At 41.2% G+C, this 15,723-nt stretch overlaps 50 non-coding genes and 20 pseudogenes across 50 annotated transcripts; all 70 read right to left on the bottom strand.

Moving 5' to 3' along the window:
* Positions 1 to 16: 16 nt before the first annotated feature.
* On the bottom strand, positions 17 to 135 carry LOC134991631 (5S ribosomal RNA). The gene has a single exon (XR_010195874.1). It is a non-coding gene; the product is annotated as a 5S ribosomal RNA (ribosomal RNA).
* Positions 136 to 242: 107 nt separating this feature from the next.
* On the bottom strand, positions 243 to 361 carry LOC134991492 (5S ribosomal RNA). Its single transcript, XR_010195737.1, has one exon. It is a non-coding gene; the product is annotated as a 5S ribosomal RNA (ribosomal RNA).
* Positions 362 to 468: 107 nt separating this feature from the next.
* Positions 469 to 587, bottom strand: LOC134991608 (5S ribosomal RNA). The gene has a single exon (XR_010195851.1). It is a non-coding gene; the product is annotated as a 5S ribosomal RNA (ribosomal RNA).
* A 107-nt stretch (positions 588 to 694) lies between these two features.
* LOC134991766 (5S ribosomal RNA) lies at positions 695 to 813 on the bottom strand. The gene has a single exon (XR_010196008.1). It is a non-coding gene; the product is annotated as a 5S ribosomal RNA (ribosomal RNA).
* A 107-nt stretch (positions 814 to 920) lies between these two features.
* On the bottom strand, positions 921 to 1,039 carry LOC134991446 (5S ribosomal RNA). The gene has a single exon (XR_010195692.1). It is a non-coding gene; the product is annotated as a 5S ribosomal RNA (ribosomal RNA).
* Positions 1,040 to 1,146: 107 nt separating this feature from the next.
* Positions 1,147 to 1,265, bottom strand: LOC134991445 (5S ribosomal RNA). The gene has a single exon (XR_010195691.1). It is a non-coding gene; the product is annotated as a 5S ribosomal RNA (ribosomal RNA).
* A 107-nt stretch (positions 1,266 to 1,372) lies between these two features.
* Positions 1,373 to 1,496, bottom strand: LOC134991374 (5S ribosomal RNA; annotated as a pseudogene).
* A 107-nt stretch (positions 1,497 to 1,603) lies between these two features.
* LOC134991630 (5S ribosomal RNA) lies at positions 1,604 to 1,722 on the bottom strand. Its single transcript, XR_010195873.1, has one exon. It is a non-coding gene; the product is annotated as a 5S ribosomal RNA (ribosomal RNA).
* A 107-nt stretch (positions 1,723 to 1,829) lies between these two features.
* On the bottom strand, positions 1,830 to 1,948 carry LOC134991491 (5S ribosomal RNA). The gene has a single exon (XR_010195736.1). It is a non-coding gene; the product is annotated as a 5S ribosomal RNA (ribosomal RNA).
* A 107-nt stretch (positions 1,949 to 2,055) lies between these two features.
* On the bottom strand, positions 2,056 to 2,174 carry LOC134991607 (5S ribosomal RNA). The gene has a single exon (XR_010195849.1). It is a non-coding gene; the product is annotated as a 5S ribosomal RNA (ribosomal RNA).
* A 107-nt stretch (positions 2,175 to 2,281) lies between these two features.
* Positions 2,282 to 2,400, bottom strand: LOC134991422 (5S ribosomal RNA). The gene has a single exon (XR_010195669.1). It is a non-coding gene; the product is annotated as a 5S ribosomal RNA (ribosomal RNA).
* Positions 2,401 to 2,507: 107 nt separating this feature from the next.
* Positions 2,508 to 2,626, bottom strand: LOC134991444 (5S ribosomal RNA). Its single transcript, XR_010195690.1, has one exon. It is a non-coding gene; the product is annotated as a 5S ribosomal RNA (ribosomal RNA).
* A 107-nt stretch (positions 2,627 to 2,733) lies between these two features.
* LOC134991806 (5S ribosomal RNA) lies at positions 2,734 to 2,852 on the bottom strand. Its single transcript, XR_010196046.1, has one exon. It is a non-coding gene; the product is annotated as a 5S ribosomal RNA (ribosomal RNA).
* Positions 2,853 to 2,959: 107 nt separating this feature from the next.
* Positions 2,960 to 3,078, bottom strand: LOC134991674 (5S ribosomal RNA). Its single transcript, XR_010195917.1, has one exon. It is a non-coding gene; the product is annotated as a 5S ribosomal RNA (ribosomal RNA).
* A 107-nt stretch (positions 3,079 to 3,185) lies between these two features.
* LOC134991693 (5S ribosomal RNA) lies at positions 3,186 to 3,304 on the bottom strand. Its single transcript, XR_010195936.1, has one exon. It is a non-coding gene; the product is annotated as a 5S ribosomal RNA (ribosomal RNA).
* Positions 3,305 to 3,411: 107 nt separating this feature from the next.
* Positions 3,412 to 3,535, bottom strand: LOC134991347 (5S ribosomal RNA; annotated as a pseudogene).
* Positions 3,536 to 3,642: 107 nt separating this feature from the next.
* Positions 3,643 to 3,761, bottom strand: LOC134991770 (5S ribosomal RNA). Its single transcript, XR_010196012.1, has one exon. It is a non-coding gene; the product is annotated as a 5S ribosomal RNA (ribosomal RNA).
* Positions 3,762 to 3,871: 110 nt separating this feature from the next.
* Positions 3,872 to 3,990, bottom strand: LOC134991401 (5S ribosomal RNA). The gene has a single exon (XR_010195648.1). It is a non-coding gene; the product is annotated as a 5S ribosomal RNA (ribosomal RNA).
* Positions 3,991 to 4,097: 107 nt separating this feature from the next.
* On the bottom strand, positions 4,098 to 4,216 carry LOC134991490 (5S ribosomal RNA). The gene has a single exon (XR_010195735.1). It is a non-coding gene; the product is annotated as a 5S ribosomal RNA (ribosomal RNA).
* A 107-nt stretch (positions 4,217 to 4,323) lies between these two features.
* On the bottom strand, positions 4,324 to 4,442 carry LOC134991707 (5S ribosomal RNA). Its single transcript, XR_010195950.1, has one exon. It is a non-coding gene; the product is annotated as a 5S ribosomal RNA (ribosomal RNA).
* A 111-nt stretch (positions 4,443 to 4,553) lies between these two features.
* On the bottom strand, positions 4,554 to 4,672 carry LOC134991459 (5S ribosomal RNA). The gene has a single exon (XR_010195704.1). It is a non-coding gene; the product is annotated as a 5S ribosomal RNA (ribosomal RNA).
* A 107-nt stretch (positions 4,673 to 4,779) lies between these two features.
* LOC134991247 (5S ribosomal RNA) lies at positions 4,780 to 4,898 on the bottom strand (annotated as a pseudogene).
* Positions 4,899 to 5,005: 107 nt separating this feature from the next.
* On the bottom strand, positions 5,006 to 5,124 carry LOC134991617 (5S ribosomal RNA). Its single transcript, XR_010195860.1, has one exon. It is a non-coding gene; the product is annotated as a 5S ribosomal RNA (ribosomal RNA).
* Positions 5,125 to 5,231: 107 nt separating this feature from the next.
* Positions 5,232 to 5,350, bottom strand: LOC134991638 (5S ribosomal RNA). The gene has a single exon (XR_010195881.1). It is a non-coding gene; the product is annotated as a 5S ribosomal RNA (ribosomal RNA).
* Positions 5,351 to 5,457: 107 nt separating this feature from the next.
* On the bottom strand, positions 5,458 to 5,576 carry LOC134991571 (5S ribosomal RNA). The gene has a single exon (XR_010195815.1). It is a non-coding gene; the product is annotated as a 5S ribosomal RNA (ribosomal RNA).
* Positions 5,577 to 5,683: 107 nt separating this feature from the next.
* On the bottom strand, positions 5,684 to 5,807 carry LOC134991382 (5S ribosomal RNA; annotated as a pseudogene).
* A 107-nt stretch (positions 5,808 to 5,914) lies between these two features.
* Positions 5,915 to 6,033, bottom strand: LOC134991629 (5S ribosomal RNA). Its single transcript, XR_010195872.1, has one exon. It is a non-coding gene; the product is annotated as a 5S ribosomal RNA (ribosomal RNA).
* A 107-nt stretch (positions 6,034 to 6,140) lies between these two features.
* LOC134991489 (5S ribosomal RNA) lies at positions 6,141 to 6,259 on the bottom strand. Its single transcript, XR_010195734.1, has one exon. It is a non-coding gene; the product is annotated as a 5S ribosomal RNA (ribosomal RNA).
* A 107-nt stretch (positions 6,260 to 6,366) lies between these two features.
* On the bottom strand, positions 6,367 to 6,485 carry LOC134991606 (5S ribosomal RNA). The gene has a single exon (XR_010195848.1). It is a non-coding gene; the product is annotated as a 5S ribosomal RNA (ribosomal RNA).
* A 107-nt stretch (positions 6,486 to 6,592) lies between these two features.
* LOC134991755 (5S ribosomal RNA) lies at positions 6,593 to 6,711 on the bottom strand. The gene has a single exon (XR_010195997.1). It is a non-coding gene; the product is annotated as a 5S ribosomal RNA (ribosomal RNA).
* A 107-nt stretch (positions 6,712 to 6,818) lies between these two features.
* On the bottom strand, positions 6,819 to 6,937 carry LOC134991741 (5S ribosomal RNA). Its single transcript, XR_010195983.1, has one exon. It is a non-coding gene; the product is annotated as a 5S ribosomal RNA (ribosomal RNA).
* Positions 6,938 to 7,044: 107 nt separating this feature from the next.
* LOC134991744 (5S ribosomal RNA) lies at positions 7,045 to 7,163 on the bottom strand. Its single transcript, XR_010195986.1, has one exon. It is a non-coding gene; the product is annotated as a 5S ribosomal RNA (ribosomal RNA).
* A 107-nt stretch (positions 7,164 to 7,270) lies between these two features.
* Positions 7,271 to 7,391, bottom strand: LOC134991302 (5S ribosomal RNA; annotated as a pseudogene).
* Positions 7,392 to 7,494: 103 nt separating this feature from the next.
* On the bottom strand, positions 7,495 to 7,615 carry LOC134991338 (5S ribosomal RNA; annotated as a pseudogene).
* Positions 7,616 to 7,720: 105 nt separating this feature from the next.
* LOC134991419 (5S ribosomal RNA) lies at positions 7,721 to 7,839 on the bottom strand. Its single transcript, XR_010195666.1, has one exon. It is a non-coding gene; the product is annotated as a 5S ribosomal RNA (ribosomal RNA).
* Positions 7,840 to 7,946: 107 nt separating this feature from the next.
* LOC134991301 (5S ribosomal RNA) lies at positions 7,947 to 8,067 on the bottom strand (annotated as a pseudogene).
* A 107-nt stretch (positions 8,068 to 8,174) lies between these two features.
* LOC134991273 (5S ribosomal RNA) lies at positions 8,175 to 8,293 on the bottom strand (annotated as a pseudogene).
* A 107-nt stretch (positions 8,294 to 8,400) lies between these two features.
* On the bottom strand, positions 8,401 to 8,519 carry LOC134991733 (5S ribosomal RNA). Its single transcript, XR_010195975.1, has one exon. It is a non-coding gene; the product is annotated as a 5S ribosomal RNA (ribosomal RNA).
* Positions 8,520 to 8,626: 107 nt separating this feature from the next.
* Positions 8,627 to 8,745, bottom strand: LOC134991524 (5S ribosomal RNA). The gene has a single exon (XR_010195769.1). It is a non-coding gene; the product is annotated as a 5S ribosomal RNA (ribosomal RNA).
* Positions 8,746 to 8,852: 107 nt separating this feature from the next.
* Positions 8,853 to 8,970, bottom strand: LOC134991816 (5S ribosomal RNA). The gene has a single exon (XR_010196056.1). It is a non-coding gene; the product is annotated as a 5S ribosomal RNA (ribosomal RNA).
* Positions 8,971 to 9,077: 107 nt separating this feature from the next.
* LOC134991350 (5S ribosomal RNA) lies at positions 9,078 to 9,198 on the bottom strand (annotated as a pseudogene).
* Positions 9,199 to 9,305: 107 nt separating this feature from the next.
* LOC134991769 (5S ribosomal RNA) lies at positions 9,306 to 9,424 on the bottom strand. The gene has a single exon (XR_010196011.1). It is a non-coding gene; the product is annotated as a 5S ribosomal RNA (ribosomal RNA).
* Positions 9,425 to 9,535: 111 nt separating this feature from the next.
* On the bottom strand, positions 9,536 to 9,654 carry LOC134991722 (5S ribosomal RNA). The gene has a single exon (XR_010195964.1). It is a non-coding gene; the product is annotated as a 5S ribosomal RNA (ribosomal RNA).
* A 107-nt stretch (positions 9,655 to 9,761) lies between these two features.
* Positions 9,762 to 9,880, bottom strand: LOC134991831 (5S ribosomal RNA). The gene has a single exon (XR_010196071.1). It is a non-coding gene; the product is annotated as a 5S ribosomal RNA (ribosomal RNA).
* Positions 9,881 to 9,987: 107 nt separating this feature from the next.
* On the bottom strand, positions 9,988 to 10,106 carry LOC134991775 (5S ribosomal RNA). The gene has a single exon (XR_010196017.1). It is a non-coding gene; the product is annotated as a 5S ribosomal RNA (ribosomal RNA).
* A 107-nt stretch (positions 10,107 to 10,213) lies between these two features.
* Positions 10,214 to 10,332, bottom strand: LOC134991869 (5S ribosomal RNA; annotated as a pseudogene).
* Positions 10,333 to 10,439: 107 nt separating this feature from the next.
* LOC134991433 (5S ribosomal RNA) lies at positions 10,440 to 10,558 on the bottom strand. The gene has a single exon (XR_010195680.1). It is a non-coding gene; the product is annotated as a 5S ribosomal RNA (ribosomal RNA).
* Positions 10,559 to 10,665: 107 nt separating this feature from the next.
* LOC134991711 (5S ribosomal RNA) lies at positions 10,666 to 10,784 on the bottom strand. The gene has a single exon (XR_010195953.1). It is a non-coding gene; the product is annotated as a 5S ribosomal RNA (ribosomal RNA).
* Positions 10,785 to 10,891: 107 nt separating this feature from the next.
* LOC134991570 (5S ribosomal RNA) lies at positions 10,892 to 11,010 on the bottom strand. The gene has a single exon (XR_010195814.1). It is a non-coding gene; the product is annotated as a 5S ribosomal RNA (ribosomal RNA).
* A 107-nt stretch (positions 11,011 to 11,117) lies between these two features.
* Positions 11,118 to 11,236, bottom strand: LOC134991280 (5S ribosomal RNA; annotated as a pseudogene).
* A 107-nt stretch (positions 11,237 to 11,343) lies between these two features.
* LOC134991373 (5S ribosomal RNA) lies at positions 11,344 to 11,467 on the bottom strand (annotated as a pseudogene).
* A 107-nt stretch (positions 11,468 to 11,574) lies between these two features.
* LOC134991823 (5S ribosomal RNA) lies at positions 11,575 to 11,694 on the bottom strand. Its single transcript, XR_010196063.1, has one exon. It is a non-coding gene; the product is annotated as a 5S ribosomal RNA (ribosomal RNA).
* A 107-nt stretch (positions 11,695 to 11,801) lies between these two features.
* LOC134991488 (5S ribosomal RNA) lies at positions 11,802 to 11,920 on the bottom strand. The gene has a single exon (XR_010195733.1). It is a non-coding gene; the product is annotated as a 5S ribosomal RNA (ribosomal RNA).
* A 107-nt stretch (positions 11,921 to 12,027) lies between these two features.
* On the bottom strand, positions 12,028 to 12,146 carry LOC134991728 (5S ribosomal RNA). Its single transcript, XR_010195970.1, has one exon. It is a non-coding gene; the product is annotated as a 5S ribosomal RNA (ribosomal RNA).
* A 107-nt stretch (positions 12,147 to 12,253) lies between these two features.
* Positions 12,254 to 12,372, bottom strand: LOC134991294 (5S ribosomal RNA; annotated as a pseudogene).
* A 105-nt stretch (positions 12,373 to 12,477) lies between these two features.
* On the bottom strand, positions 12,478 to 12,596 carry LOC134991597 (5S ribosomal RNA). The gene has a single exon (XR_010195840.1). It is a non-coding gene; the product is annotated as a 5S ribosomal RNA (ribosomal RNA).
* A 107-nt stretch (positions 12,597 to 12,703) lies between these two features.
* Positions 12,704 to 12,822, bottom strand: LOC134991857 (5S ribosomal RNA). Its single transcript, XR_010196095.1, has one exon. It is a non-coding gene; the product is annotated as a 5S ribosomal RNA (ribosomal RNA).
* A 108-nt stretch (positions 12,823 to 12,930) lies between these two features.
* Positions 12,931 to 13,049, bottom strand: LOC134991417 (5S ribosomal RNA). Its single transcript, XR_010195664.1, has one exon. It is a non-coding gene; the product is annotated as a 5S ribosomal RNA (ribosomal RNA).
* A 107-nt stretch (positions 13,050 to 13,156) lies between these two features.
* On the bottom strand, positions 13,157 to 13,274 carry LOC134991275 (5S ribosomal RNA; annotated as a pseudogene).
* A 107-nt stretch (positions 13,275 to 13,381) lies between these two features.
* Positions 13,382 to 13,500, bottom strand: LOC134991670 (5S ribosomal RNA). The gene has a single exon (XR_010195913.1). It is a non-coding gene; the product is annotated as a 5S ribosomal RNA (ribosomal RNA).
* A 107-nt stretch (positions 13,501 to 13,607) lies between these two features.
* Positions 13,608 to 13,727, bottom strand: LOC134991316 (5S ribosomal RNA; annotated as a pseudogene).
* A 107-nt stretch (positions 13,728 to 13,834) lies between these two features.
* LOC134991267 (5S ribosomal RNA) lies at positions 13,835 to 13,954 on the bottom strand (annotated as a pseudogene).
* Positions 13,955 to 14,061: 107 nt separating this feature from the next.
* On the bottom strand, positions 14,062 to 14,185 carry LOC134991371 (5S ribosomal RNA; annotated as a pseudogene).
* A 107-nt stretch (positions 14,186 to 14,292) lies between these two features.
* On the bottom strand, positions 14,293 to 14,412 carry LOC134991759 (5S ribosomal RNA). Its single transcript, XR_010196001.1, has one exon. It is a non-coding gene; the product is annotated as a 5S ribosomal RNA (ribosomal RNA).
* Positions 14,413 to 14,519: 107 nt separating this feature from the next.
* LOC134991487 (5S ribosomal RNA) lies at positions 14,520 to 14,638 on the bottom strand. The gene has a single exon (XR_010195732.1). It is a non-coding gene; the product is annotated as a 5S ribosomal RNA (ribosomal RNA).
* Positions 14,639 to 14,745: 107 nt separating this feature from the next.
* LOC134991803 (5S ribosomal RNA) lies at positions 14,746 to 14,864 on the bottom strand. The gene has a single exon (XR_010196043.1). It is a non-coding gene; the product is annotated as a 5S ribosomal RNA (ribosomal RNA).
* A 107-nt stretch (positions 14,865 to 14,971) lies between these two features.
* LOC134991327 (5S ribosomal RNA) lies at positions 14,972 to 15,090 on the bottom strand (annotated as a pseudogene).
* A 105-nt stretch (positions 15,091 to 15,195) lies between these two features.
* On the bottom strand, positions 15,196 to 15,314 carry LOC134991596 (5S ribosomal RNA). The gene has a single exon (XR_010195839.1). It is a non-coding gene; the product is annotated as a 5S ribosomal RNA (ribosomal RNA).
* Positions 15,315 to 15,421: 107 nt separating this feature from the next.
* On the bottom strand, positions 15,422 to 15,542 carry LOC134991300 (5S ribosomal RNA; annotated as a pseudogene).
* A 107-nt stretch (positions 15,543 to 15,649) lies between these two features.
* The window catches only part of LOC134991205 (5S ribosomal RNA), a 119-nt pseudogene continuing 45 nt past the window's right edge, over positions 15,650 to 15,723 (bottom strand).

The following is a 15,723-nucleotide window of genomic DNA, read 5'->3' as shown; positions in this document are numbered from 1 at the left end:
GTTGGCAGTATAAAAATATCTACAGCACCATGTATTCCCAGGTGGTCTCCCATCCAAGTACTAACCAGGCCCAACACTGCTTAGCTTCCAAGATCAGATGAGATTGGGCATATCCAGTGTGGTGTGGCTGTAGAAGAGCTTTATGGTTTCTGTTAGTATTTTTCTACTTCTAACTACTGGTTCATAAATGAATACATTTGAAAATGGAATGCATCAACAGAACGGTGTTGGTAGTATAAAAATATCTACAGCACCTTGTATTCCCAGGTGGTCTCCCATCCAAGTACTAACCAGGCCCAACACTGCTTAGCTTCCAAGATCAGATGAGATTGGGCGTATCCAGTGTGGTGTTGCTGTAGATGAACTTTCTGGTTTCTGTTAGAACTTTTCTACTTCTAACTACTGGTTCATAAATGAATACGTTTTAAAATGGAATGCATCAACAGAACGGTGTTGGCAGTATAAAATTATCTACAGCACCTTGTATTCCCAGGTGGTCTCCCATCCAAGTACTAACCAGGCCCAACACTGCTTAGCTTCCAAGATCAGATGAGATTGGGCATATCCAGTGTGGTGTGGCTGTAGAAGAGCTTTATGATTTCTGTTAGTACTTTTCTACTTCTAACTACTGGTTTATAAATGAATACGTTTGAAAATGGAATGCATCAACAGAACGGTGTTGGCAGTATAAAAATATCTACAGCACCTTGTATTCCCAGGTGGTCTCCCATCCAAGTACTAACCAGGCCCAACACTGCTTAGCTTCCAAGATCAGATGAGATTGGGCGTATCCAGTGTGGTGTGGCTGTAGATGAGCTTAGTGGTTTCTGTTAGAACTTTTCTACTTCTAACTACTGGTTCATAAATGAATACGTTTTAAAATGGAATGCATCAACAGAACGGTGTTGGCAGTATAAAAATATCTACAGCACCTTGTATTCCCAGGTGGTCTCCCATCCAAGTACTAACCAGGCCCAACACTGCTTAGCTTCCAAGATCAGATGAGATTGGGCGTATCCAGTGTGGTGTAGCTGTAGATGACCTTTGTGGTTTCTGTTTGAACTTTTCTACTTCTAACTACTGGTTCATAAATGAATACGTTTGAAAATGGAATGCATCAACAGAACGGTGTTGGTAGTATAAAAATATCTACAGCACCTTGTATTCCCAGGTGGTCTCCCATCCAAGTACTAACCAGGCCCAACACTGCTTAGCTTCCAAGATCAGATGAGATTGGGCGTATCCAGTGTGGTGTAGCTGTAGATGACCTTTGTGGTTTCTGTTAGAACTTTTCTACTTCTAACTACTGGTTCATAAATGAATACGTTTGAAAATGGAATGCATCAACAGAACGGTGTTGGTAGTATAAAAATATCTACAGCACATTGTATTCCCAGGTGGTCTCCCATCCAAGTACTAACCATGCCCAACACTAATTAGCTTCCTAGATCAGATGAGATGAGATTGGGCGTATCCAGTGTGGTGTGACAGTATATGAGCTTTGTGGTTTCTGTTAGAACTTTTCTACTTCTAACTACTGGTTCATAAATGAATACGTTTGAAAATGGAATGCATCAACAGAACGGTGTTGGCAGTATAAAAATATCTACAGCACCATGTATTCCCAGGTGGTCTCCCATCCAAGTACTAACCAGGCCCAACACTGCTTAGCTTCCAAGATCAGATGAGATTGGGCATATCCAGTGTGGTGTGGCTGTAGAAGTGCTTTATGGTTTCTGTTAGTATTTTTCTACTTCTAACTACTGGTTCATAAATGAATACATTTGAAAATGGAATGCATCAACAGAACGGTGTTGGTAGTATAAAAATATCTACAGCACCTTGTATTCCCAGGTGGTCTCCCATCCAAGTACTAACCAGGCCCAACACTGCTTAGCTTCCAAGATCAGATGAGATTGGGCGTATCCAGTGTGGTGTTGCTGTAGATGAACTTTCTGGTTTCTGTTAGAACTTTTCTACTTCTAACTACTGGTTCATAAATGAATACGTTTTAAAATGGAATGCATCAACAGAACGGTGTTGGCAGCGTAAAATTATCTACAGCACCTTGTATTCCCAGGTGGTCTCCCATCCAAGTACTAACCAGGCCCAACACTGCTTAGCTTCCAAGATCAGATGAGATTGGGCATATCCAGTGTGGTGTGGCTGTAGAAGAGCTTTATGATTTCTGTTAGTACTTTTCTACTTCTAACTACTGGTTTATAAATGAATACGTTTGAAAATGGAATGCATCAACAGAACGGTGTTGGCAGTATAAAAATATCTACAGCACCTTGTATTCCCAGGTGGTCTCCCATCCAAGTACTAACCAGGCCCAACACTGCTTAGCTTCCAAGATCAGATGAGATTGGGCGTATCCAGTGTGGTGTGGCTATAGATGAGCTTAGTGGTTTCTGTTAGAACTTTTCTACTTCTAACTACTGGTTCATAAATGAATACGTTTTAAAATGGAATGCATCAACAGAACGGTGTTGGCAGTATAAAAATATCTACAGCACCTTGTATTCCCAGGTGGTCTCCCATCCAAGTACTAACCAGGCCCAACACTGCTTAGCTTCCAAGATCAGATGAGATTGGGCGTATCCAGTGTGGTGTAGCTGTAGATGACCTTTGTGGTTTCTGTTTGAACTTTTCTACTTCTAACTACTGGTTCATAAATGAATACGTTTGAAAATGGAATGCATCAACAGAACGGTGTTAGCAGTATAAAAATATCTACAGCACCTTGTATTCCCAGGTGATCTCCCATCCAAGTACTAACCAGGCCCAACACTGCTTGGCTTCCAAGATCAGATGAGATTGGGCATATCCAGTGTGGTGTGGCTGTAGATGAGCTTTGTGGTTTCTGTTTGAACTTTTCTACTACTAACTACTGGTTCATAAATGAATACATTTGAAAATGGAATGCATCAACAGAACGGTGTTGGCAGTATAAAAATATCTACAGCACCTTGTATTCCCAGGCGGTCTCCCATCCAAGTACTAACCAGGCCCAACACTGCTTGGCTTCCAAGATCAGATGAGATTGGGCATATCCAGTGTGGTGTGGCTGTAGATGAGCTTTATGGTTTCTGTTAGAACTTTTCTACTTCTAACTACTGGTTCATAAATGAATACGTTTGAAAATGGAATGCATCAACAGAACGGTGTTAGTAGTATAAAAATATCTACAGCACCTTGTATTCCCAGGTGATCTCCCATCCAAGTACTAACCAGGCCCAACACTGCTTAGCTTCCAAGATCAGATGAGATTGGGCGTATCCAGTGTGGTGTCGCTGTAGATGAGCTTTATGATTTCTGTTAGAACTTTTCTACTTCTAACTACTGGTTCATAAATGAATACGTTTGAAAATGGAATGCATCAACAGAACGGTGTTGGTAGTATAAAAATATCTACAGCACATTGTATTCCCAGGTGGTCTCCCATCCAAGTACTAACCATGCCCAACACTGCTTAGCTTCCTAGATCAGATGAGATGAGATTGGGCGTATCCAGTGTGGTGTGGCAGTATATGAGCTTTGTGGTTTCTGTTAGAACTTTTCTACTTCTAACTACTGGTTCATAAATGAATACGTTTGAAAATGGAATGCATCAACAGAACGGTGTTGGCAGTATAAAAATATCTACAGCACCTTGTATTCCCAGGTGGTCTCCCATCCAAGTACTAACCAGGCCCAACACTGCTTAGTTTCCAAGATCAGATGAGATTGGGCGTATCCAGTGTGGTGTTGCTGTAGATGAAATTTCTGGTTCTGTTAGAACTTTTCTACTTCTAACTACTGGTTCATAAATGAATACGTTTTAAAATGGAATGCATCAACAGAACGGTGTTGGCAGTATAAAAAAAAATATCTACAGCACCTTGTATTCCCAGGCGGTCTCCCATCCAAGTACTAACCAGGCCCAACACTGCTTAGCTTCCAAGATCAGATGAGATTGGGCGTATCCAGTGTGGTGTGGCTGTAGATGAGCTTTGTGGTTTCTGTTAGAACTTTTCTACTTCTAACTACTGGTTCATAAATGAATACATTTGAAAATGGAATGCATCAACAGAACGGTGTTGGCAGTATAAAAATATCTACAGCACCTTGTATTCCCAGGTGGTCTCCCATCCAAGTACTAACCAGGCCCAACACTGCTTAGCTTCCAAGATCAGATGAGATTGGGCGTATCCAGTGTGGTGTTGCTGTAGATGAGCTTTGTGGTTTCTGTTAGAACTTTTCTACTTCTAACTACTGGTTCATAAATGAATACGTTTGAAAATGGAATGCATCAACAGAACGGTGTTGGCAGTATAAAAATATCTACAGCACCTTGTATTCCCAGGTGGTCTCCCATCCAAGTACTAACCAGGCACAACACTGCTTAGCTTCCAAGATCAGATGAGATTGGGCGTATCCAGTGTGGTGTGGCTGTAGATGAGCTTTGTGGTTTCTGTTAGAACTTTTCTACTTCTAACTACTGGTTCATAAATGAATACGTTTGAAAATGGAATGCATTAACAGAACGGTGTTGGCAGTATAAAAAAAAATATCTACAGCACCTTGTATTCCCAGGTGGTCTCCCATCCAAGTACTAACCAGGCCCAACACTGCTTAGCTTCCAAGATCAGATGAGATTGGGCGTATCCAGAGTGGTGTGGCTGTAGATTAGCTTAGTGGTTTCTGTTAGAATTTTTCTACTTCTAACTACTGGTTCATAAATGAATACGTTTGAAAATTGAATGCATCAACAGAACGGTGTTGGCAGTATAAAAATATCTACAGCACCTTGTATTCCCAGGTGGTCTCCCATCCAAGTGCTAACCAGACCCAACACTGCTTAGCTTCCAAGATCAGATGAGATTGGGCGTATCCAGTGTGGTGCGGCTGTAGATGAGCTTTGTGGTTTCTGTTAGAACTTTTCTACTTCTAACTACTGGTTCATAAATGAATACGTTTGAAAATGGAATGCATCAACAGAACGGTGTTGGCAGTATAAAAATATCTACAGCACCTTGTATTCCCAGGTGGTCTCCCATCCAAGTACTAACCAGGCCCAACACTGCTTAGTTTCCAAGATCAGATGAGATTGGGCGTATCCAGTGTGGTGTGGCTGTAGATGAGCTTTGTGGTTTCTGTTTGAACTTTTCTACTACTAACTACTGGTTCATAAATGAATACATTTGAAAATGGAATGCATCAACAGAACGGTGTTGGCAGTATAAAAATATCTACAGCACCTTGTATTCCCAGGTGGTCTCCCATCCAAGTACTAACCAGGCCCAACACTGCTTGGCTTCCAAGATCAGATGAGATTGGGCATATCCAGTGTGGTGTGGCTGTAGATGAGCTTTATGGTTTCTGTTAGAACTTTTCTACTTCTAACTACTGGTTCATAAATGAATACGTTTGAAAATGGAATGCATCAACAGAACGGTGTTGGTAGTATAAAAATATCTACAGCACCTTGTATTCCCAGGTGGTCTCCCATCCAAGTACTAACCAGGCCCAACACTGCTTAGCTTCCAAGATCAGATGAGATTGGGCGTATCCAATGTGGTGTCGCTGTAGATGAGCTTTATGGTTTCTGTTAGAACTTTTCTACTTCTAACTACTGGTTCATAAATGAATACGTTTGAAAATGGAATGCATCAACAGAACGGTGTTGGTAGTATAAAAATATCTACAGCACATTGTATTCCCAGGTGGTCTCCCATCCAAGTACTAACCATGCCCAACACTAATTAGCTTTCTAGATCAGATGAGATGAGATTGGGCGTATCCAGTGTGGTGTGACAGTATATGAGCTTTGTGGTTTCTGTTAGAACTTTTCTACTTCTAACTACTGGTTCATAAATGAATACGTTTGAAAATGGAATGCATCAACAGAACGGTGTTGGCAGTATAAAAATATCTACAGCACCATGTATTCCCAGGTGGTCTCCCATCCAAGTACTAACCAGGCCCAACACTGCTTAGCTTCCAAGATCAGATGAGATTGGGCATATCCAGTGTGGTGTGGCTGTAGAAGAGCTTTATGGTTTCTGTTAGTACTTTTCTACTTCTAACTACTGGTTCATAAATGAATACATTTGAAAATGGAATGCATCAACAGAACGGTGTTGGTAGTATAAAAATATCTACAGCACCTTGTATTCCCAGGTGGTCTCCCATCCAAGTACTAACCAGGCCCAACACTGCTTAGCTTCCAAGATCAGATGAGATTGGGCGTATCCAGTGTGGTGTTGCTGTAGATGAACTTTCTGGTTTCTGTTAGAACTTTTCTACTTCTAACTACTGGTTCATAAATGAATACGTTTTAAAATGGAATGCATCAACAGAACGGTGTTGGCAGTATAAAATTATCTACAGCACCTTGTATTCCCAGGTGGTCTCCCATCCAAGTACTAACCAGGCCCAACACTGCTTAGCTTCCAAGATCAGATGAGATTGGGCATATCCAGTGTGGTGTGGCTGTAGAAGAGCTTTATGATTTCTGTTAGTACTTTTCTACTTCTAACTACTGGTTTATAAATGAATACGTTTGAAAATGGAATGCATCAACAGAACGGTGTTGGCAGTATAAAAATATCTACAGCACCTTGTATTCCCAGGTGGTCTCCCATCCAAGTACTAACCAGGCCCAACACTGCTTAGCTTCCAAGATCAGATGAGATTGGGCGTATCCAGTGTGGTGTGGCTGTAGATGAGCTTAGTGGTTTCTGTTAGAACTTTTCTACTTCTAACTACTGGTTCATAAATGAATACGTTTTAAAATGGAATGCATCAACAGAACGGTGTTGGCAGTATAAAAATATCTACAGCACTTTGTATTCCCAGGTGGTCTCCCATCCAAGTACTAACCAGGCCCAACACTGCTTAGCTTCCAAGATCAGATGAGATTGGGCGTATCCAGTGTGGTGTAGCTGTAGATGACCTTTGTGGTTTCTGTTTGAACTTTTCTACTTCTAACTACTGGTTCATAAATGAATACGTTTGAAAATGGAATGCATCAACAGAACGGTGTTAGCAGTATAAAAATATCTACAGCACCTTGTATTCCCAGGTGGTCTCCCATCCAAGTACTAACCAGGCCCAACACTGCTTAGCTTCCAAGATCAGATGAGATTGGGCGTATCCAGTGTGGTGTGGCTGTAGATGAACTTTCTGGTTTCTGTTAGAACTTTTCTACTTCTAACTACTGGTTCATAAATGAATACATTTTAAAATGGAATGCATCAACAGAACGGTGTTGGCAAAATAAAAATATCTACAGCACCTTGTATTCCCAGGTGGTCTCCCATCCAAGTACTAACCAGGCACAATACACTGCTTAGCTTCCAAGATCAGATGAGATTGGGCGAATCCAGTGTGGTGTGGCTGTAGATGAGCTTTGTGGTTTCTGTTTGAACTTTTCTACTAACTACTGGTTCATAAATGAATACGTTTTAAAATGGAATGCATCAACAGAACGGTGTTGGCAGTATAAAATATCTACAGCACCTTGTATTCCCAGGTGGTCTCCCATCCAAGTACTAACCAGGCACAATACACTGCTTAGCTTCCAAGATCAGATGAGATTAGGCGTATCCAGTGTGGTGTTGCTGTAGATGAACTTTCTGGTTTGTTAGAACTTTTCTACTTCTAACTACTGGTTCATAAATGAATACTTTTTAAAATGGAATGCATCAACAGAATGGTGTTGGCAGTATAAAAATATCTACAGCACCTTGTATTCCTAGGTGGTCTCCCATCCAAGTACTAACCAGGCCCAACACTGCTTAGCTTCCAAGTTCAGATGAGATTGGGCGTATCCAGTGTGGTGTGGCTGTAGATGAACTTTATGGTTTCTGTTAGAACTTTTCTACTTCTAACTACTGGTTCATAAATGAATACGTTTTAAAATGGAATGCATCAACAGAACGGTGTTGGCAGTATAAAAATATCTACAGCACCTTGTATTCCCAGGTGGTCTCCCATCCAAGTACTAACCAGGCACAATACACTGCTTAGCTTCCAAGATCAGATGAGATTGGGCGAATCCAGTGTGGTGTGGCTGTAGATGAGCTTTGTGGTTTCTGTTAGAACTTTTCTACTTCTAACTACTGGTTCATAAATGAATACATTTGAAAATGGAATGCATCAACAGAACGGTGTTGGCAGTATAAAAATATCTACAGCACCTTGTATTCCCAGGTGGTCCCCCATCCAAGTACTAAACAGGCGCAACACAGCTTAGCTTCCAAGACCAGATGAGATTGGGCGTATCCAGTGTGGTGTGGCTGTAGATGAGCTTTGTGGTTTCTGTTTGAACTTTTCTACTTCTAACTACTGGTTAATAAATGAATACATTTGAAAATGGAATGCATCAACAGAATGGTGTTGGTAGTATAAAAATATCTACAGCACCTTGTATTCCCAGGTGGTCTCCCATCCAAGTACTAACCAGGCCCAACACTGCTTAGCTTCCAAGATCAGATGAGATTGGGCGTATCCAGTGTGGTGTGGCTGTAGATGAGCTTTATGGTTTCTGTTAGAACTTTTCTACTTCTAACTACTGGTTCATAAATGAATACGTTTGAAAATGGATTGCATCAACAGAACGGTGTTGGCAGTCTAAAAATATCTACAGTACCTTGTATTCCCAGGTGGTCTCCCATCCAAGTACTAACCAGGCCCAACACTGCTTAGCTTCCAAGATCAGATGAGATTGGGCGTATCCAGTGTGGTGTGGCTGTAGATGAGCTTTGTGGTTTCTGTTAGAACTTTTCTACTTCTAACTACTGGTTCATAAATGAATACGTTTGAAAATGGAATGCATCAACAGAACGGTGTTGGCAGTATAAAAATATCTACAGCACCTTGTATTCCAGGTGGTCTCCCATCCAAGTACTAACCAGGCCCAACACTGCTTAGCTTCCAAGATCAGATGAGATTGGGCGTATCCAGTGTGGTGTGGCTGTAGATGAACTTTCTGGTTTCTGTTAGAACTTTTCTACTTCTAACTACTGGTTCATAAATGAATACGTTTTAAAATGGAATGCATCAACAGAACGGTGTTGGCAGTATAAAAATATCTACAGCACCTTGTATTCCCAGGTGGTCTCCCATCCAAGTACTAACCAGGCACAATACACTGCTTAGCTTCCAAGATCAGATGAGATTGGTCGAATCCAGTGTGGTGTGGCTGTAGATGAGCTTTGTGGTTTCTGTGTGAACTTTTCTACTTCTAACTACTGGTTCATAAATGAATACATTTGAAAATGGAATGCATCAACAGAATGGTGTTGGTAGTATAAAAATATCTACAGCACCTTGTATTCCCAGGTGGTCTCCCATCCAAGTACTAACCAGGCCCAACACTGCTTAGCTAACAAGATCAGATGAGATTGGGCGTATCCAGTGTGGTGTGGCTGTAGATGAGCTTTATGGTTTCTGTTAGAACTTTTCTACTTCTAACTACTGGTTCATAAATGAATACGTTTGAAAATGGAATGCATCAACAGAACGGTGTTGGCAGTATAAAAAAAAATATCTACAGCACCTTGTATTCCCAGGTGGTCTCCCATCCAAGTACTAACCAGGCCCAACACTGCTTAGCTTCCAAGATCAGATGAGATTGGGCGTATCCAGTGTGGTGTGGCTGTAGATGAGCTTTGTGGTTTCTGTTAGAACTTTTCTACTTCTAACTACTGGTTCATAAATGAATACGTTTGAAAATGGAATGCATCAACAGAACGGTGTTGGTAGTATAAAAATATTTACAGCACCTTGTATTCCCAGGTGGTCTCCCATCCAAGTACTAACCAGGCCCAAAACTGCTTAGCTTCCAAGATCAGATGAGATTGGGCGTATCCAGTGTGGTGTGGCTGTAGATGAGCTTTGTGGTTTCTTTTAGAACTTTTCTACTTCTAACTACTGGTTCATAAATGAATACGTTTGAAAATGGAATGCATCAACAGAACGGTGTTGGTAGTATAAAAATATCTACAGCACCTTGTATTCCCAGGTGGTCTCCCATCCAAGTACTAACCAGGCCCAAAACTGCTTCGCTTCCAAGATCAGATGAGATTGGGCGTATCCAGTGTGGTGTGGCTGTAGATGAGCATTATGATTTCTGTTAAAACTTTTCTACTTCTAACTACTGGTTCATAAATGAATACGTTTGAAAATGGAATGCATCAACAGAACGGTGTTGGTAGTATAAAAATATCTACAGCACCTTGTATTTCCAGGTGGTCTCCCATCCAAGTACTAACCAGGCCCAACACTGCTTAGCTTCCAAGATCAGATGAGATTGGGCCTATCCAGTGTGGTGTGGCTGTAGATGAACTTTGTGGTTTCTGTTAGAACTTTTCTACTTCTAACTACTGGTTCATAAATGAATACATTTGAAAATTGAATGCATCAACAGAACGGTGTTGGCAGTATAAAAATATCTACAGCACCTTGTATTCCCAGGTGGTCTCCCATCCAAGTACTAACCAGGCCCAACACTGTTTAGCTTCCAAGATCAGATGAGATTGGGCGTATCCAGTGTGGTGTGGCTGTAGATGAGCTTTGTGGTTTCTGTTAGAACTTTTCTACTTCTAACTACTGGTTCATAAATGAATACGTTTGAAAATGGAATGCATCAACAGAACGGTGTTGGCAGTATAAAAATATCTACAGCACCTTGTATTCCCAGGTGGTCTCCCATCCAAGTACTAACCAGGCCCAACACTGCTTAGCTTCCAAGATCAGATGAGATTGGGCGTATCCAGTGTGGTGTGGCTGTAGATGAGCTTTGTGGTTTCTGTTTGAACTTTTCTACTTCTAACTACTGGTTCATAAATGAATACATTTGAAAATTGAATGCATCAACAGAACGGTGTTGGCAGTATAAAAATATCTACAGCACCTTGTATTCCCTGGTGGTCTCCCATCCAAGTACTAACCAGGCCCAACACTGCTTAGCTTCCAAGATCAGATGAGATTGGGCGTATCCAGTGTGGTGTGGCTGTAAATGAACTTTGTGGTTTCTGTTAGAACTATTCTACTTCTAACTACTGGTTCATAAATGAATACGTTTGAAAATGGAATGCATCAACAGAATGGTGTTGGCAGTATAAAAATATCTACAGCACCTTGTATTCCCAGGTGGTCTCCCATCCAAGTACTAACCAGGCCCAACACTGCTTAGCTTCACAGATCAGATGAGATTGGCCGTATCCAGTGTGGTGTGGCTGTAGATGAGCTTTATGGTTTCTGTTAGAACTTTTCTACTTCTAACTACTGGTTCATAAATGAATACGTTTGAAAATGGAATGCATCAACAGAACGGTGTTGGTAGTATAAAAATATCTACAGCACATTGTATTCCCAGGTGGTCTCTCATCCAAGTACTAACCATGCCCAACACTGCGTAGCTTCCTAGATCAGATGAGATGAGATTGGGCGTATCCAGTGTGGTGTGGCAGTAGATGAGCTTTGTGGTTTCTGTTAGAACTGTTCTACTTCTAACTACTGGTTCATAAATGAATACGTTTGAAAATGGAATGCATCAACAGAACGGTGTTGGCAGTATAAAAATATCTACAGCACCTATGTATTCCCAGGTGGTCTCCCATCCAAGTACTAACCAGGCCCAACACTGCTTAGCTTCCAAGATCAGATGAGATTGGGCATATCCAGTGTGGTGTGGCTGTAGAAGAGCTTTATGGTTTCTGTTAGTACTTTTCTACTTCTAACTACTGGTTCATAAATGAATACGTTTGAAAATGGAATGCATCAACAGAACGGTGTTGGCAGTATAAAAATATCTACAGCACCTTGTATTCCCAGGTGGTCTCCCATCCAAGTACTAACCAGGCCCAACACTGCTTAGCTTCCAAGATCAGATGAGATTGGGCGTATCCAGTGTGGTGTTGCTGTAGATGAACTTTCTGGTTTCTGTTAGAACTTTTCTACTTCTAACTACTGGTTCATAAATGAATACGTTTGAAAATGGAATGCATCAACAGAACGGTGTTGGCAGTATAAAAATATCTACAGCACCTTGTATTCCCAGGTGGTCTCCCATCCAAGTACTAACCAGGCCCAACACTGCTTAGCTTCCAAGATCAGATGAGATTGGGCGTATCCAGTGTTGTGTGGCTGTAGATGAGCTTTGTGGTTTCTGTTTGAACTTTTCTACTTCTAACTACTGGTTCATAAATGAATACGTTTTAAAATGGAATGCATCAACAGAACGGTGTTGGCAGTATAAAATTATCTACAGCACCTTGTATTCCCAGGTGGTCTCCCATCCAAGTACTAACCAGTCCCAACACTGCTTAGCTAACAAGATCAGATGAGATTGGGCGTATCCAGTGTGGTGTTGCTGTAGATGAACTTTCTGGTTTGTTAGAACTTTTCTACTTCTAACTACTGGTTCATAAATGAATACTTTTTAAAATGGAATGCATCAACAGAATGGTGTTGGCAGTATAAAAATATCTACAGCACCTTGTATTCCCAGGTGGTCTCCCATCCAAGTACTAACCAGGCCCAACACTGCTTAGCTTCCAAGATCAGATGAGATTTGGCGTATCCAGTGTGGTGTGGCTGTAGATGAACTTTATGGTTTCTGTTAGAACTTTTCTACTTCTAACTACTGGTTCATAAATGAATACGTTTGAAAATGGAATGCATCAACAGAACGGTGTTGGCAGTATAAAAATATCTACAGTACCTTGTATTCCCAGGTGGTCTCCCATCCAAGTACTGACCAGGCCCAACACTGCTTAGCTTCCAAGATCAGATGAGATTTGGCGTATCCAGTGTGGTGTGGCTGTAGATGAGCTTTGTGGTTTCTGTTTGAACTTTTCTACTTCTAACTACTGGTTCATTAAATGAATACATTTGAAAATTGAATGCATCAACAGAACGGTGTTGGCAGTATAAAAATATCTACAGCACCTTGTATTCTCAGGTGGTCTCCCATCCAAGTACTAACCAGGCCCAACACTGCTTAGCTTCCAAGATCAGATGAGATTGGGCGTATCCAGTGTGGTGTGGCTGTAGATGAGCTTTGTGGTTTCTGTTAGAACTTTTCTACTTCTAACTACTGGTTCATAAATGAATACGTTTGAAAATGGAATGCATCAACAGAACGGTGTTGGCAGTATAAAAATATCTACAGCACCTTGTATTCCAGGTGGACTCCCATCCAAGTACTAACCAGACCCAACACTGCTTAGCTTCCAAGATCAGATGAGATTGGGCGTATCCAGTGTGGTGTGGCTGTAGATGAACTTTGTGGTTTCTGTTAGAACTTTTCTACTTCTAACTACTGGTTCATAAATGAATACGTTTGAAAATGGAATGCATCAACAGAACGGTGTTGGCAGTATAAAAATATCTACAGCACCTTGTATTCCCAGGTGGTCTCCCATACAAGTACTGACCAGGCCCAACACTGCTTAGCTTCCAAGATCAGATGAGATTGGGCGTATCCAGTGTGGTGTGGCTGTAGATGAGCTTTGTGGTTTCTGTTTGAACTTTTCTACTTCTAACTACTGGTTCATAAATGAATACATTTGAAATTTGAATGCATCAACAGAACGGTGTTGGCAGTATAAAAATATCTATAGCACCTTGTATTCCCAGGTGGTCTCCCATCCAAGTACTAACCAGGCACAACACTGCTTAGCTTCACAAGATCAGATGAGATTGGGCGTATCCAGTGTGGTGTGGCTGTAGATGAGCTTTATGGTTTCTGTTAGAACTATTCTACTTCTAACTACTGGTTCATAAATGAATACGTTTGAAAATGGAATGCATCAACAGAACGGTGTTGGTAGTATAAAAATATCTACAGCACCTTGTATTCCCAGGTGGTCTCCCATCCAAGTACTAACCAGGCCCAACACTGCTTAGCTTCACAAGATCAGATGAAATTGGGCGTATCCAGTGTGGTGTGGCTGTATATGAGCTTTATGGTTTCTGTTAGAACTATTCTACTTCTAACTACTGGTTCATAAATGAATACGTTTGAAAATGGAATGCATCAACAGAACGGTGTTGGTAGTATAAAAATATCTACAGCACATTGTATTCCCAGGTGGTCTCTCATCCAAGTACTAACCATGCCCAACACTGCGTAGCTTCCTAGATCAGATGAGATGAGATTGGGCGTATCCAGTGTGGTGTGGCAGTAGATGAGCTTTGTGGTTTCTGTTAGAACTTTTCTACTTCTAACTACTGGTTCATAAATGAATACGTTTGAAAATGGAATGCATCAACAGAACGGTGTTGGCAGTATAAAAATATCTACAGCACCTATGTATTCCCAGGTGGTCTCCCATCCAAGTACTAACCAGGCCCAACACTGCTTAACTTCCAAGATCAGATGAGATTGGGCATATCCAGTGTGGTGTGGCTGTAGAAGAGCTTTATGGTTTCTGTTAGTACTTTTCTACTTCTAACTACTGGTTCATAAATGAATACGTTTGAAAATGGAATGCATCAACAGAACGGTGTTGGCAGTATAAAAATATCTACAGCACCTTGTATTCCCAGGTGGTCTCCCATCCAAGTACTAACCAGGCCCAACACTGCTTAGCTTCCAAGATCAGATGAGATTGGGCGTATCCAGTGTGGTGTTGCTGTAGATGAACTTTCTGGTTTCTGTTAGAACTTTTCTACTTCTAACTACTGGTTCATAAATGAATACGTTTGAAAATGGAATGCATCAACAGAACGGTGTTGGCAGTATAAAAATATCTACAGCACCTTGCATTCCCAGGTGGTCTCCCATCCAAGTACTAACCAGGCCCAACACTGCTTAGCTTCCAAGATCAGATGAGATTGGGCGTATCCAGTGTTGTGTGGCTGTAGATGAGCTTTGTGGTTTCTGTTTGAACTTTTCTACTTCTAACTACTGGTTCATAAATGAATACGTTTTAAAATGGAATGCATCAACAGAACGGTGTTGGCAGTATAAAATTATCTACAGCACCTTGTATTCCCAGGTGGTTTCCCATCCAAGTACTAACCAGTCCCAACACTGCTTAGCTAACAAGATCAGATGAGATTGGGCGTATCCAGTGTGGTGTTGCTGTAGATGAACTTTCTGGTTTGTTAGAACTTTTCTACTTCTAACTACTGGTTCATAAATGAATACTTTTTAAAATGGAATGCATCAACAGAATGGTGTTGGCAGTATAAAAATATCTACAGCACCTTGTATTCCCAGGTGGTCTCCCATCCAAGTACTAACCAGGCCCAACACTGCTTAGCTTCCAAGATCAGATGAGATTTGGCGTATCCAGTGTGGTGTGGCTGTAGATGAACTTTCTGGTTTCTGTTAGAACTTTTCTACTTCTAACTACTGGTTCATAAATGAATACGTTTTAAAATGGAATGCATCAACAGAACGGTGTTGGCAGTATAAAAATATCTACAGCACCTTGTATTCCCAGGTGGTCTCCCATCCAAGTACTAACCAGGCACAATACACTGCTTAGCTTCCAAGATCAGATGAGATTGGGCGAATCCAGTGTGGTGTGGCTGTAGATGAGCTTTGTGGTTTCTGTTAGAACTTTTCTACTTCTAACTACTGGTTCATAAATGAATACGTTTGAAAATGGAATGCATCAACAGAACGGTGTTGGCAGTATAAAAATATCTACAGCACCTTGTATTCCCAGGTGGTCCCCCATCCAAGTACTAACCAGGCGCAACACAGCTTAGCTTCCA

The sequence above is a fragment of the Pseudophryne corroboree genome, unplaced genomic scaffold (genome assembly GCF_028390025.1).
Source record: "Pseudophryne corroboree isolate aPseCor3 unplaced genomic scaffold, aPseCor3.hap2 scaffold_1208, whole genome shotgun sequence".
In the NCBI taxonomy this organism is placed as follows: domain Eukaryota; kingdom Metazoa; phylum Chordata; class Amphibia; order Anura; family Myobatrachidae; genus Pseudophryne; species Pseudophryne corroboree.
The sequence above is the reverse complement of the archived record's forward strand: the minus strand, read 5'-3'. Positions and strand labels throughout refer to the sequence as shown.